We start from the raw sequence: 5,770 nt of genomic DNA, 5'->3' as shown, positions 1-5,770 counted from the left end.
TGGTTGTGAGCCACCATGTGGTTGCTGGGAACTGAACTCAGGACCTCTGCAAGAGCAGTCAGTGCTCTAAACCGCTGAGCCATCTCTCCAACCCATACCTATTCTTTTTCAACAAATGATTATTTTGTATTGCTAAAACAGTGGCTTCCTCTAAAGAAGAAAAATACACATTAGATGAGACTGAAGACAGACAAAGGAGGCCCCAGGGTTTTAACACTATGTGCCTGCCTCTGCAAGGTTTTATGGAGGTCAATGATACCTGTGACTCTTCCTTAGGCCACTCAATCCAAAGCATGGCAGTTTCTAAGTACCTATACTTTGACGAACCTACTTAACTCTTGCCAAACAGCAGATTCCTTCTTCAGCAACCCGGAGATGTAACTTATAAAACTTCGTCAACCCAGGCCATCAATTTGGCAGCAGAGAATTCTGGGTCTAGTAAACCCGCATACCTGACAGTCACACCATCTGGGTCACACCAGGGGCAGACATCCCTCTCCCACTGATCCCCATATGCATCTGAAATCTGCTAGTTACAGAAAAATATCTATCCTTGATTGTAGCTTTGCTTCCATATTTGAGGCAAAAGTCACGGAATCAGCTCTTTCCACTCCTGCCCTATGTCAATGCTGATCTGTCAATCTTGGTTCCTGCATCAGGACCATCGGCTCTCACAAAAATACTACGGGAGGAACAAGAGGAGGCAGCCCCTAGGGCCTGCAACCAATTAGCTTGTCCCAGTTAGAACTCGGGCTTTTCTTTCTCTTTCCTCTACCGGTTTTGGGGTTACAATGTATAGTACAGGGATCTCTGCCTGCTCCCATGCCCCCTCCAGATTAGATATTTTGATTTTGTGATCTTCATTGTCAACATCAATTACATGCCTAAAACTACAATTTTAACATTCCAATACAAAGTTTTAACAATAGATGAAACAAGATAGCAAAGGGGAAAAAACACCAAGGTGTGGATTACTGAAGGTAATTCTTTTTACTTATCTTTGAGAGATGATTTTCTCAAAACAAAATATTATCCAACTAGAAATGATCACAGTTGAACCTGGACTAGCCAACAACAACAAAAACAAGCTTTGCATTGAAACCTAGAATCACTTTTTCTGAAAAACATTTTTCTGTACCTATTTCCCCTAAAAGCTTACCCTATCTTTTCTCCGTATCAAATTTTCTGAACAATTTTTTTTCCTCTAAAGGAAGATAGGTGAATGGCAAAGTCCAGATAAGTAAAAATTAAAGACCCACTGAGGTTATTACAAATGAACAACCACAGCAATAATGACATATTTTCTTTCCTTTCAAAGTACTGAATGGGTATGGCCAGAAAGTTAAAGTAAAAAACGTACTATTTTAAAATTTCCCATGGGCGAGCAACTCTCCCAGGGTTATACAACCAGATGAACAGCTGATGCAGGATTTTGGAAGGTTCCTAAAGACAACTGGTGGTTTGTAACATGTGAGAACACTCACCTCCATAAAAACAAAACCATAGCTGCAATACGGATACAGCGGTTTCACTGAAATAGATGAATACAAAGTTCTTTTGTTTTTGTTTTTGTTTTGTTTTGTTTTGCTTTTTGATTTTTTTTTTTAAGCACGTAACTTTGTTCCCAGGTCAAAGGAAAGCAGGATGAAGCAAAAAGTGAAATAAAGAAAGCAAAGCCTTGGGCGCTGGGGTAACCAGAGTAGCTGCCCAGTCAGCACTCCGCCCTGGCTCGGTCGCAGCATAGGCACCAAGCAGGCGCCCGTTCTCTTCAGCAATGGCTGGCCAATAAATCACCCTGAATGCCACCGGTACCACCTGTTCCCCTTTCCCAGGCTGCTAGTGCCAGTTACTCTCCATACGCCACCGCAAACATTGAAAGATGCCCTTCCCTAAATTATTTCAAACCCAACTCGCAAGTGCTACTGTTAAAACGCCAGTGATCTGTGATGCTCATTACATGCCTGGTATTACCTGACCCCCTTTATTTTATTGTCCCATGACTTTCTCAATGTTCCTATAAAGAGGAGGTCTATTATTAATTCTGTTGTAGAGATGAACAAACTGAGGTATAGTTAGGGAACATCACAGTCCACCAATGGTGGATATGAGATGAAACCCACAGCATGTGACGCATGCTGTGACAGTAGTTCTCAACCAGAGGTCCCATGTCAGATATCCTGCATATCAGATATTTGTTACATTATGATTCATAACAGTAAAAAAAATCACAGTTGTGAAGTAGTAATGAAATGATTTTTTGGTTGGGGGTCACCACAGCATGAAGAACTATATTAAAGGGTCACAGCATAAGGAAGGTTGAGCAACTGTTGCTCTACAGCCTTTCTTTACAGGTGGTGTACGGCATCACCAGTTTGTTGACGTCCCCATCACTGGCCATGTGCTCCTCCATCACTACAGCTCTGTCTCCCAGCCCTAAGCCACAGGTATCTAGGCCAGAAACAGCCAGACAGGACAGACTCAGATGTCCCCCAAACTCTAAAGAAAATGGGGCACACAAGCCAATAGTTCATACTGGAATAGTGTCTCCACTTCCTAATTCATCTTCCTTCCAACATCGGGCTTCCAGCTGGAATACCTCAAGGACATCTGTATTTTCCCAGTAAGGTATTGGGGAGTTTAGTACCCACTAGGTCTACCCTTTCCATACATCCACTAACAGCTGTGTTTGGTGTGGATTTTCCAAGGAAGAAGGTATTCACGGGTGTGGGTTTCCTACGTTTCAGAAGCTCAAAGTCCTAAATCTTTGGCTGTTGTCCACTGACTACTGCCACAGTCTGGTGATCTTCCGTGCAAGCTAGAATTCTATACTGGCCAGATGTTGTGCTGTCCAAACTGCCCCTCTCTGCAACAAGAAGGTTGAGACTGGGTGTAATAGCACATTCCTGTAATGGCAGCTCTCAGGATGCCGAGGTGGGCAGATCAGCATCTCAAAGCTACATAATGATTCCTAGGCCAACCTGGGCTACATGGGCAGGTGCTGTCTCAAACCAAACAGAACCAAAGTAAGTCAAAACAATAAAATAAAGCAAAACAAGGAGGGTGTGTGTCATATAGGATGGCTTCTTGAGGAAACTGTAAAAAGTGACCATGACTGTTTCAAAAGCAAATCATATGATCTTGATTCAACATTTGATGCCCTGTCAATTCTAGGATGCCAAGAAAATCCAGATGATCGGAAGGAACCTGTGCTCTTAGCAGCGTTTGACGCAGCCACTGCTCAGAAATCAAACTGCTTCATTTATTTCTGGGTCAGTCACCAAATTCTGGATTCCAGATGCTGGAAGTATGGGCCTGGACTAGGGTGGGAGTTGGAGAACAGCAGAGGTCTTTTGTCTGAAGGCAGAGAACGGAGGAGAAATGCTTTAGGACACTCTGGTTTCCTCTACTCATTCTTCCCTGAAGTAAAACACCCCTTTTCAAACCCCCACTTCCCCCAGTGTGGCCTAACTGCCTGCTAAAATTCTACCGCTTTTGTTTCAGTGCTAGGCAAAAATTCCTCCCATCAAACTGTGGTGGGAAAGGAATTTGACAAGAATTCACACCAATTTTTAGCTAAAAAAAGAAAAAAAATGTAGCTGGATACCTAATTTTGCGGTTTGGCTACAGAGTTATTTCTTGAAAAAAAAAGGGGGGGCACTTTAGACACTACATTTCTAGTTTTGAGAAGAATGCTTTGATTGGGCACTTCTTAAATTCCAGGAACATTGTATGGGCAGAGACTGTTATCTCTGGCATCTTGGGACAATCCTTGAAACACTGCTATTGATTATGGGAACTTTGTAAGTTCCCTTGGCTTCAGCTACTTCAGAATAAAACACTCCTATTGTGTGCTCAGAGGGAGCAAGGAAACCGATGCCAGCTCATCCCCAAGTTAGATTTAGAATATGCAAATGAAGGACAACGTTAAAAATGAGCTCCACTTGAAACAACGGAGTTCTTAAACCACAAGCCGAGTAGTCTTGACACATTTTTTTTTTAAAGTAAAAGTTGTCTTTACTTTCATATATTTCTGTGAAGACTGAATTCAGCCTACCCAACTGCTCTACACATCAGGATCTCTCAAAGTTCAAGCCTTAGAAATTTCAAAAATTGAAACTTTTTTTCCTCTACATGGAAATCCTCTAAAATCCATCCCAGGGAGCACAGAGACAGACACCAGAGACAGACAGGAGGACTGGTTATCTCTGTGGCCTGTGTTAAGGGAGGTCCTGCACTACCAGAATGCACAGCAGGGGGCATACTGGTCAGACTCCAGCTGGAGCTAGAGGTAGTGAAGTCTTCAAGAGATGAAGAAGAGGGAAAAAAGGCTAAATGTGACAATGAATATCTATAGTCCCATCACTCTTAAGGCTGAAAGAAGAGGATCAAGAGTTCGTGGCCAGCCTGGATCACAGGCAGACTTTGTCTCAAAATCTAAATAAATAGTAAATAAAACAAGGCTGCTGACAGCATAGTCTCTAAAGCAAAAATATTAATGGGAAAAGCATTTAGCATTCTTCTAACAATGAAGCAATATCCACAATCCTCAAACTCGTTTTGAAACTCTGATGAACTCATATCCTCTGCTACTATTTCTGAAACTGGAAGTTAAATAATCCTTATTTTATCTGAAGCAACCCTTTCCTTGAAAAAAGAACCTCAATTTTGCAAACTAGCAACAGTCATTTCTATAATAAACAATAAGAAAATAATTCTTAAAAGTTACTAATATATAAAATCTTTATCAAAAGTTCCTCCACCCACTGATTTAACTTAAACAGAAGCAGTTTACATTACTATGTGATTTACATTTTAAATTATCTCGTAACCTAAAACCTGTCTGATAGCAATTCATCAATAAAACCTTTAAGGTGTTTAAATAATGTGGGAAGAGTAGGTTTTATACAAATGACTTGCAAGAACAAAATGAGGGCTGGTGAGATGGTTTGGTGAATAAGCACACCCATTCTTCAAGGTTGGGGACCTAGTTTGAATCCCCAGCAACCACATAAAAAGCTGGGTATGCTCTGTAGGCCTCCAACCAAGCACTAGGTGGGAGGGGAGAGACAGGTGATCCCAGAGCTTGCTGGCTTGCTAGCACAGCCCAAACAGAGAGCTTCCAATTCACTGAGAAAGTCATACTCTTTTTTTTTAAAAGAGATTTATTTATTTTATGTATGTGAGTACACTGTAGCTGTCTTCATGCACACCAGAAGAGAGCATAGAATACCATGATAGATGGTTTTGAGTCACCATGTGGTTGTTGGGAATTGAACTCAGGACCTCGGGAAGAGCAGTTAGTGCTCTTAACCACTGAGCCATCTCTCCAGCCTGAGAAAGCCACTCTTAAGGCCATAAGACAGAGTGACAGACGAAGGCACCTGTTATTCAGGTATGGTTCCACCTATGTGTGTACCCAAGTGTGTAACACACACACACACACACACACACACACACACACATACCATGCTCACACACATTCATACTGTACACTCACACAGAAATGCACAAAAAATATTCAACACCCAATGTAAAGAATTTTAAAGCCAACAATTTATATTATAAGCACACACAAACTTATAGTGTATTGATAGTGTTCAGTTAAGAAGAATTGTAAGAAGGAAGATAAAAACTCTCTTCAACTCCAAAATCCTGCTGCTGTTTTACAAAACCCTATTTGATTTGACTTCAGCCAGGAGCTTTAGCACTGACATGCTGAGAAAGAAGGATGAGAGGGCAGAGGGGAGAGGGGAGAGAGGGGAGAGAGGAG

At 41.7% G+C, this 5,770-nt stretch overlaps 1 protein-coding gene across 1 annotated transcript in view; it reads right to left on the bottom strand.

The window, feature by feature from the left end:
• The window catches only part of Slc7a2 (solute carrier family 7 member 2), a 57,116-nt gene that overhangs the window by 23,728 nt on the left and 27,618 nt on the right, over nucleotides 1–5,770 (bottom strand). The window lies entirely within an intron of this gene.

The sequence above is a fragment of the Mastomys coucha genome, unplaced genomic scaffold, assembly GCF_008632895.1.
Source record: "Mastomys coucha isolate ucsf_1 unplaced genomic scaffold, UCSF_Mcou_1 pScaffold22, whole genome shotgun sequence".
Taxonomy (NCBI): domain Eukaryota; kingdom Metazoa; phylum Chordata; class Mammalia; order Rodentia; family Muridae; genus Mastomys; species Mastomys coucha.
This window is presented reverse-complemented; position numbering and strand designations above follow the sequence as displayed.